Source organism: Carassius carassius, chromosome 16 (assembly GCF_963082965.1).
Source record: "Carassius carassius chromosome 16, fCarCar2.1, whole genome shotgun sequence".
In the NCBI taxonomy this organism is placed as follows: Eukaryota; Metazoa; Chordata; class Actinopteri; order Cypriniformes; family Cyprinidae; genus Carassius; species Carassius carassius.
The window spans coordinates 23,642,442-23,652,648 of record NC_081770.1 but is presented as its reverse complement, the minus strand read 5'-3'; the positions used below and the strand labels follow the sequence as shown (position 1 = coordinate 23,652,648).

Here is a 10,207-nt window from a genome sequence, read left to right as displayed (position 1 = left end):
CACGAATTTTCCTTTTTTTTTGTGTCATACAGAACGACCTTCAATCTAATGTATTTCAATGTGACGTTTTTTTTTTCGCGGCTGCACCTCGTTTTTCTTTCTAGAGCACAGTATTGTTTCTTCTCAATTGTTATTCATTTTGCAAACTTTAAGGGCTACACTACCCAACATTTAATCAGGAGATTTTAAGCCTTTTTGTATTGCTTTATATTCGGTAGGCTACTCAAAATGAATATATTTATTCGTGTCCATGTAGACTCAACAGCGTTTAAATTCGACGTCTTGGGTCAGCACACCGCAACTCGTTGACTGCCTTGTATGGGTCGAGACTAAATAAATAAAAAGAAAAAAAGAATAGGCTACAAAAAATTATATATGACAGGGCGAGTCAAATGGCGGCAGCCAGATCATTTTTATCTGGCCCTCCAACTTGTTTTTGAGTTTTAAAAATCCTCGCAATCTGATATCAAAGTGCTCTCTGTGCAAAGGCTTAGCGCGTTCATCAGTGGTGAGTTTAACAACACTCAACTGCAGGTAAAACAGCATTCAGCGGTGAGTTTAACAACACTCAACTGCAGGTAAAACAGTATTCAGCGCCTGAGTTTGACCAAAGCAATGCTCAACTGCAGGACAAACGGCATTAAAAGGTGAGTTTAACAACGATCCAAGGCGCGTGCAAGTAAGCAGTTTAACAGTTTTCTTACAACCCATTCTCGCTTATCGCTTATTCATAGATTATCACTATGAAATCACGTTCAAGAAGTCTCATTCAGCACACATCGCGATACTTGCCATCAGTTTACATTTGCCACAGGTTCGGTTAGTAGATGTAAATACGCTCTTTTAATGCCTGTTATGAAATGTATTCTCTCTTCTTTATTAATCAGATTAGCGCCGTATTGTTTACTCGCTGTATTATATCAGTCATCCGAGTCTGTCTTTGAGTTTCATTGCGTTTAACTAAATGAACACACCTGCTAACTAGTGTGATTAAACTCTATCGGTCACATGACGTGCCATAGACTTTCAATATATTCATTTCAGGTTCAAAGATGTAAATTTGTAGTAAAATCATGGTAACCACGACACGTACAATAGTAAACAAATTAAAGTTAAAACCCAGGAACGGGACATTTACCATGTTTTTACCACAGTAACTGTAGTTTTACTATGGTATATTAATAATCAATACAACAATACAATAATCATCAAACTAACTATGGATTGTACAACTGTAATGGTCGTTTTTGATGTGCTTTTATATGACAGATATCACAGTAATCACATTTACTGTACCATGCTTTTGATACCTTTTTATGTAAATCCAAAAAAAGTAAATAAATAAAAGGACATATTTTTCTTGCAGATCATTCATATCAGTTTATATTTAAAATATTTTGCTCACAAAACATTATTGAAATTCTATTTATAATTCTATTTTATTCTACCCCCCACCCCCTTCTTATTTTTATTAATAATTTTTTTTTTTTTAGCTGAAAAGATGTAAAGGAAGCAGTCATCCCTGTGGTGTTTGTGGAGAGGTATTCCTTCAGAAATGGAGAAGACAGAAAGCTGCGGAGGCAGACATTTGCAGCAGTAAGTCTGTGATAGTTTTACCTTTTTATCAAACTGCTGTTATAAATTGCACAGCATTTGTTGTTTCTTAAACTGTTGCACTGTCCAAATACCCACACTTGCCATCTTTGCATTTGACCACTTGATTATTTATTTGACGTATTTCCTGTGTTTAGCCCAAGTGTTCGAGTGAGCATGGTGACCGAAAGTGTGTGTCAAACTTTTCATGACCTGATGACTGTGGTTGTTGTTGGGGTTCTCCAGGACCAGGATTGGGAGCCACTGCCTTATGGGACACACTTAAGTGTTTACAGAGATGTTTAGTTTTTTTTTTTTTTCAACTTTGCATTTTAAAATAAATTCTAAATCTCTTTTCATTAGTTCCTATTACAGAGGACAATTTAATTTTTGGTGCTTCTAATTAAGTGAAAAAAATATTTTCAATATCTAATTATTATTATTATTATTAATATTTCACATACATTGGAAAGGTTTTTGTGACCCCTTGTGAGATCTCGGCAAAAAGTCTCAATTTATTAGAATGCATGATGTGATACACTAAGCCTGGTATAGAGCTCCGGAGCAGTATTGGAGATAGTATGGGTTTAGTGTGCATTAAGGGCACTGCGCTTTGGCATTATTAAGACTTGCGCACTACTGATAACAGTCCTGTTAGCTTGTAATAATTTTTAAAATAATTCATATGAATATAGCTTGTTATTAATGACTTGCTTTTATTAATGGATGCATTTAAAATTTAATTATACAGCATCTTTACAGAGGCTGTATAATTACACACACACATACACACAGTAATGTATAAGTTGCATGTAATATAATAATATTTCCTTTCTTTCTGTCTTACAGGATTGTTTGCAGATAATGCTGTTCTTCTTTTTCAGAAGTTTTTTGTGAGCCAACCCTCACACACCTTCCTAAAAACTAAAAGAGCTATTACTGAGACTCAGTGAATCTTGCCATGATCAGCTCTTACCAGGTACATTTGTTTAGAGTTTTTTTGAATCAACATTTACTCCTCAAATGCTCTGGTCTGAATCTTATTGTAAATTAACTTAATTATATGTTTAATGAGCAATATTAATTGCACACAGAGTTAGTAGAGATTATCTTGTTTTTCAGAAGATAAGGAAGACCAAGGAAATTATTTGCTCAGTATGAGGAATGAAGACGGCCATCTTGAGCTCAAACAAAGACAGAAGTCCTCTGGTATGTGTGTGTATTAAAGCAATGCTGTGTTATGTGTTACAGGACTTAATGATGATCTCTCACAGGACTGTTCATGTCAGCCGTAATTATTCTTTCTAATATGTTTTTTCTTTTTTTATATACAGCTATTACAATTATAGCATGTTGGCAAAGTGTGACTGGAACATTTTTAAATTTTAAGTTGAAAAAAAAACACACCACCTGTGTAACGATAAAGCCTTCATATTCATCCGGAAGAAGGAGGCGGGAACCGGCAGACAATCAAAAACATTTTAATAACAAAATAAACACAAAACAGCGCACCAGCCCCTCACGGACGACTGGTGCGCATAAAATAAAAACCAAAACACAACTAAAAGCCCAGGCCTGGTCCTCTCTCGTCCTTCACTGTCGTCGCTCCAGTTTTATATCCTTCCATCTCCTCCATGGGCCTAGAGACCGGTGGGACGAACAGGTGTAGTTCATCTCCAATCACTCCCCCGGCCTCGCTCCCATGTCCCTCGGCCCCGCCCCACTCGTCACATACCCCCATCGCCCCTCGCAGGCCGGGGGGTACTCCCGAGACTGCGCTCTACTCCCCCCCCCCCCCTCCCTCCGGGGGGGCCGCTCCCGGGGACCTGCGGGAACCTGGGGGTAGGACAGGCGAGGCGAGAGAAAAGGAGATGGAAGGAGGAGCGACAGAGACGAGAGAGGGGAGAGAGGAAAAAAAAAAAAAAATTCCGGTTCCCAGACGCACCGCTGCTCGGCCCTCCACCAGCTGGGCGATCTCCTCCGCGGTGCCTGGCGGTGGCACTGGACGGCCCTCGGCGGACGGCACGACACTCCTCCGCCGCCCGGTGGACGGCGACGGCTCCTCCGGTTTTGGGCAGCCGGCAGGAGTCCCCCGTTCCCTGCTCCTCCCCGTTCCGGCGGATGGCAGCAGGCTCCGGCCACCTGGCGAACGGCGCCGACTCCTCCGCTCCCTCACGGACGGCAGCCGTCTCTCCACATCGTGGGCGGCCGGTAGCGAGCTCGCCCGTCCCCGGCAACTCGCTCCAGCCCACCACCTCGAGCGTCCATGGCGGCACACTCCTCGCCAGCTCGTTGGCACCGCGGATTCACCACAGCGGCGAGGGATCTTCAGCAGCGCGTCCCTCCTTCTCCCGGGCTTCGGCACCACTGTAACGATAAAGCCTTCATATTCATCCGGAAGAAGGAGGCGGGAACCGGCAGACAATCAAAAACATTTTAATAACAAAATAAACACAAAACAGCGCACCAGCCCCTCACGGACGACTGGTGCGCATAAAATAAAAACCAAAACACAACTAAAAGCCCAGGCCTGGTCCTCTCTCGTCCTTCACTGTCGTCGCTCCAGTTTTATATCCTTCCATCTCCTCCATGGGCCTCGAGACCGGTGGGTCGAACAGGTGTAGTTCATCTCCAATCACTCCCCCGGCCTCGCTCCCATGTCCCTCGGCCCCGCCCCACTCGTCACAACCTGTTTGTCTTAAATATAAGAATACACGTTTTATAAAAGTGGTTTACATTATTTCATTGTTTCATAAATGTTTTGTTATAAATTGTGGATTTGAAGCAAGGCCTTACAGTGCACGGACTAAAACACATTTGTGAGAGAAGTCAGGAACTTTGGAGAAAGATTCTAGAGGAAAAAAAGACACATTTACTGCAACAATAGATGAATTATAGAGGCAAAAATTTCTGTCACATGCTATGGGGTGTCTCATGAGCAAGTCCTTTGCCTTAATTCTTGCAGAATTAAATTTTTATTGCAGTATTTTAATTTGTACAGATGATCTCATCAGCCAAATGAGGGGTTTTGACCAAGTGATGCTCTTGAAAGGACTGAAAGAAGAGGATGTGGTAATTTGTCTTCAAAGAAAAAGCTTCTCAAAAGGTCTCAAAACAGCTTGAATAATGGTTAGTGTACAATACTACAAGGGTAATAGTCGCTCACACTGCTAAAATCACACAGAATATAAGCTGAGCTCTCTGTCCATTAAACAACTTCATCTGAATTGTTTGTATTGTTTGTTTTACTTTGACCAGGTCTGGGAACTGTCTGAAATGGGATTTTAGGACTGAGAGATCCTCTGGCTGAGAAATGGCTACACTGGATATCAACCACAAACTGTAGGATCTCGCTAAAGAGGTAATTTTTCTCAACTTAGCAACCCTTAATTGTTGACTTAATCTATTACTAATGTGATAATAGCAGCAAAACGTACTTTTGTAACACGATGCGCTGTTTAATATGGGTTAAAAGATAGTCCAACCACAGACTGTCCTGCGGTGACAAGGGAAATTGACAGCCAATGATATCAAAGCTGAGCAGCGGCGTCACGCTTCCTTGTCCATTTATGACCAATGTCTTTCGTTTTTCGGCTGAAGGGGTTGATTGGTTAACAATCAATAACATTTGCTACCTATTAGATTGTGTTTTATTAACGTCTACACCTTCCTCCAACAATAATGCAAATGCTCTAATTATTGTTGTTCAGCTTGACAAAAATTGGGCAATACCGATGAGCACATGGCCAGCATTCGCAGTTCTATCTAACCGATTCCTCTCATTAAATATAAGATTTTTTTTTCAAAGACAAGTGCATTTTCTAATCAAATGATTAGCTTCTAACATTAACATTGTATGTTATGTTGTGTTTTAAAGTTATAAAAATTATTCACTTTTGTGTTTCTGTGATTTGCCATTCTCTACCATTTGAACTCTAGCAATAAAAACAGAAAGAAAAAACTAATTCAAAGACAAAATGCCCATATAACTGCACTGCATCCTCTGTCAATAAGCTTGTTTTTGCCACTTTGAAGAATAAAAATACTTTGCAAATACTTTTATAAAAAAAAAAAAAAAGATAACGAGTAAATACAGATAGTCTTTCAGAGAACACTGGAGAATTTAATTGACCAAAAAGTGATACAACACTGTTTCAAACTCAGAAAATAAAAACCATGAAGACATGCATGTCAAGTGTGCAATATCATCTATAAAACTCCATCAGCACAGCATCAAATCAACACTGATTGTCCGAACAATGGAAGAAAGATAACGTGTTCAGGAAAACAAACACCTGCTACATAAAAATGCAGAAATACAAATGACAATAACATCATTCACTTCATGACTGGAACTAGGGGATGGCTGTGCATGAATACGTCCTTTACGAAAACTCCTGATAAAAACTGATGTTTTTTTTTTATGATAAAAGGACCAGAAGTAAAGTTTACTGTATAAAGCTTGAAAAAGACAACACAATGCTTTATCAATACGAAAATACTATTTTCAACTTTTGTTTTGATCACTGGTTCTGTATACAGTATATGGGTTGCTGGAAGGTCACAAAGTATTCATTATAAGCTTAGAATTAAAACAAAGTTGCATTTTCGGCAAAAAGCAAACCTGACTGCAAAGTCTAATCACTGATCCAGGGACCATTTCTGTGTGTGGTGGGGAGATAAAGAGTTAAAGAGGTGAGTCCTTGTGCATGATGGAGAAGAACAGCATTATCTCCAAACAGTCCTGAAAGACAGAAAGGAAGGAAATATTATTTCATTACATGCAACATTTTTTTTTAGACCATCAAAGCAGCCTCTGTAAAGATCCTGTATAATTAAATGTTAAATGTATCTATTATTAAAAGCTAGTCAATAATAGCAAGCTATATTCATATGAATTATTTGAAAAAATATTACAAGCTTAAAGGACTGTTATCAGTAGTGTAATTGATCTGGTCACGGAAACCTTTCCAATGTATGTGAAATATTATTATTATTATTAATAATAATAATAATAATAATAATTAGATATTGAGAATAATTTGGTAGTAAAACAAAGTGTTGCACGTTTTCTTGGTGTACAGAAAAGTATATTTATTTTGTACATCATTTGCAACTGCTTTTTTTCACTTAATTAGATGCACCAAAAATTAAATTGTCCTCTGTAATAGGGACTAATGAAAAGAGATTTAGAATTTATTTTAAAATGCAAAGTTGAAAAAAAAAAAAAAAAAAAAAAAACCTTAACATCTCTGTAAACACTTAAGTGTGTCCCATAAGGCAGTGGCTCCCATTCCTGGTCCTGGAGAACCCCAACACTGCATATTTGAGATGTCTCCCTGATCAAACACACCTGATTCAACTCATCAGCTCATCAGTGAAGACTCCAATATCTCAAAAGTGTGTTTGTCAGATAAGAGAGACACCAAAACCGTGCAGTGTTGGGGTTCTCCAGGACCAGGATTGGGAACCACAGTCATCAGGTCATGAAAAGTTCGACACACACTTTTGGTCACCATGCTCTATTGTTGTCACGATACCAAAATTATCCTTTCGATACCGATACCTAGTCAAGAATTGCGATTTCGATACTTTTCCTGAAGGGGGAAAATACACTCAAATATCATTGCTATGCTTTATTTTAAAACTGGGGCAACATTCTAATCATATAACACACTAATAAATGAACATATGAACAGCATATGTTAAACATTTGAACAAAATATGAAATATCAAAATATAAAAAATAAATAAGAGCAATGAAATTCAAGGTAAACAAAAGAATAAATTTAGCAGCATTATCTCAGTTATCATAAGAAACATAAGAGTAATAAATGTATCTTTATTCTGAACTTTGAATAAAAATATGAACAGCGATTATATTAAACAATGTTTCTGAACTCAGAAGATTAAATGTCAAAAGATAAATAATATCTTTTTAAGCAATGGCATTCAAGTAAAAAAAAAAAAAAAAAGCAAATAAAATTTAGCAGCAATATCTCAGATATTGTAACTTATTCTGTCAGTTGTGCAACCTTTTCTTTCAGAGGAAAAAACTCAGCCAGTGAGCTTTAATGAGCGTCATCTTTATTGAGTGTCATCTTTTTCTACAGTCGTGGACCGGTGGCCACAGTATCACTTGTGCTCGCACATGCAGCCTAGTGATGCACGGGTCGGGTTTTTTTCCAATCCGCGGGTCCCGCTTTTATGAAATTTGTCCCGCCCCAGCCCGCAAATAATGTAAAATTTCTTTACCCACCGCAACCCGTGCATCGGGGACATCACGGAAGATACGTTGCTACTTAGACCTTCGTATTGTAACCTTATCAAAGAACCTAATAAAATATGAAAATATATATTCCAAATATTTAATATAGGCTATATGAAATTGCACTAGTGATCGTTCGTCCGTGAACGAATCTTTTAGGTGAATGAATCGTTCTCGTTCAGGTAACCCACTGACTTATATTACAGCAGCGCGCGAGCACGGCGCTATTAGCAGCGCATGCGCAGCTCGTGAACAGCTCTGTGAACTGTTTCATCCTGTCAAAGAGTTACTCAAGATGTGACGGAGCATGTGATTTGTTGAATGTAGTGAACGAATCAACCCTTCATTGAACGAGATCGAGAGATCTTCTCATTCGTGAATGAGTTGAATGAACTGATACATCTCGTTCGTGAATGAAATGAATGAGTATACAGGGTCAGTGAGCCAAGCATGTAAATCTCGATCAGCAATCAGCAGATACAAAGCACAGTTATAGGTTTTCATATTTAGCATACAGAACATAACTCCACGTTTAATCCCCGATTAATGTGATTATATATGAACTGTCTGACCAAACAATTAAAATGTAAATTATGCTAGAAAACTTCATGCTTTGTTCATCTGAACAACTTATTTAAACTATTTAATGTGATTATGCACACATTTTAGTAAAGCCCAATCAGTTTAGTAAAGCCACTAATGCAGCCATCTGCTGTAGTGCTTTTTTGTCGCTTGCGTGAGGAGAAAAAACACAGCCGTCCATAGGGAGGCACTGGAAGCGTGCGTTGCACACACCAACATAAAATATTATTTTACAAATCTGGAACGCAGTCATTCTTTGAAGTATCGATAATAATAAATTTAGGAATCGTGACATTTTTAATTTCCGAGAATCGCGATACTTTTGAAGAATCGGTGCACCGTGCAACACTACCATGCTCACTCGAACACTTGGGCTAAACACAGGAAATACATCAAATAAATAATCAAGTGGTCAAGTGCAAAGATGGCAAGTGTGGGTATTTGGACAGTGCAACAGTTTAAGAAACAACAAATGCTGTGCAATTTATAACAGCAGTTTGATAAAAAGGTAAAACTATCACAGACTTACTGCTGCAAATGTCTGCCTCCGCAGCTTTCTGTCTTCTCCATTTCTGAAGGAATACCTCTCCACAAACACCACAGGGATGACTGCTTCCTTTACATCTTTTCAGCTAAAAAAAATAAATAAATAATAAAAATAAGAAAGTGGGGGGGGGGGGTAGAATAAAATAGAATTATAAACAGAAGTTTAATAATGTTTTGTGAGCAAAATATTTAAAATATAAACTGATATGAATGAACTGCAAGAGGGGAAAAATGTGTCCTTTTATTTATTTACTTTTTTTATCAGTCATATAAAAGCACATCAAAAAACGACCATTACAGTTGTACAGCCATAGTTAGTTTGATGATTATTGTATTGTTGTATTGATTATTAATATACCATAGTAAAACTACAGTTACTGTGGTAAAAACATGGTAAATGTCCCGTTCCTGTGTTTTTTATCTTTAATTTGTTTACTATTGTACGTGTCATGGTTACCATGATTTTACTACAAATTTACATCTTTGAACCTGAAATGAATATATTGAAAGTCTATGGCACGTCATGTGACCGATAGAGTTTAATCACACTAGTTAGCAGGTGTGTTCATTTAGTTAAACGCAATGAAACTCAAAGACAGCCTCGGATGACTGATATAATACAGCGAGTAAACAATACGGCGCTAATCTGATTAATAAAGAAGAGAGAATACATTTCATAACAGGCATTAAAAGAGCGTATTTACATCTACTAACCGAACCTGTGGCAAATGTAAACTGATGGCAAGTATCGCGATGTGTGCTGAATGAGACTTCTTGAACGTGATTTCATAGTGATAAACTATGAATAAGCGATAAGCGAGAATGGGTTGTAAGAAAACTGTTAAACTGCTTACTTGCACGCGCCTTGGAGCGTTGTTAAACTCACCTTTTAATGCCATTTTCCCTGCAGTTGAGCGTTGCTTTTGTCAAACTCAGGCGCTGAATACTGTTTTACCTGCAGTTGAGTGTTGTTAAACTCACCCCTGAATGCTGTTTTACCTGCAGTTGAGTGTTGTTAAACTCACCACTGATGAACGCGCTAAGCCTTTGCACAGAGAGCACTTTGATATCAGATTGCGAGGATTTTTTAAACTCAAAAACAAGTTGGAGGGCCAGATAAAAATGATCTGGCGGCCGCCATTTGACTCGCCCTGTCATATATAATTTTTTGTAGCCTATTCTTTTTTTCTTTTTATTTATTTAGTCTCGACCCATACA

General features: G+C 38.2%; 2 long non-coding RNA genes across 3 annotated transcripts; one reads left to right on the top strand and one right to left on the bottom strand.

The window, feature by feature from the left end:
* Positions 1-701: 701 nt before the first annotated feature.
* Positions 702-2,537, top strand: LOC132159146 (uncharacterized). The gene is made up of 3 exons (XR_009437799.1): positions 702-819; positions 1,494-1,596; positions 2,443-2,537. It is a non-coding gene; the product is annotated as an uncharacterized LOC132159146 (long non-coding RNA).
* Positions 2,538-6,207: 3,670 nt separating this feature from the next.
* Positions 6,208-9,915, bottom strand: LOC132159145 (uncharacterized). 2 transcript variants are annotated; one of them, XR_009437798.1, is made up of 3 exons: positions 9,704-9,915; positions 8,973-9,075; positions 6,208-6,337 (listed from the first exon to the last, which is right to left on the bottom strand). It is a non-coding gene; the product is annotated as an uncharacterized LOC132159145 (long non-coding RNA). The 2 variants fall into 2 exon arrangements; XR_009437797.1 differs by having other exon boundaries at positions 8,973-9,067.
* Between the last annotated feature and the right edge of the window lie 292 nt (positions 9,916-10,207).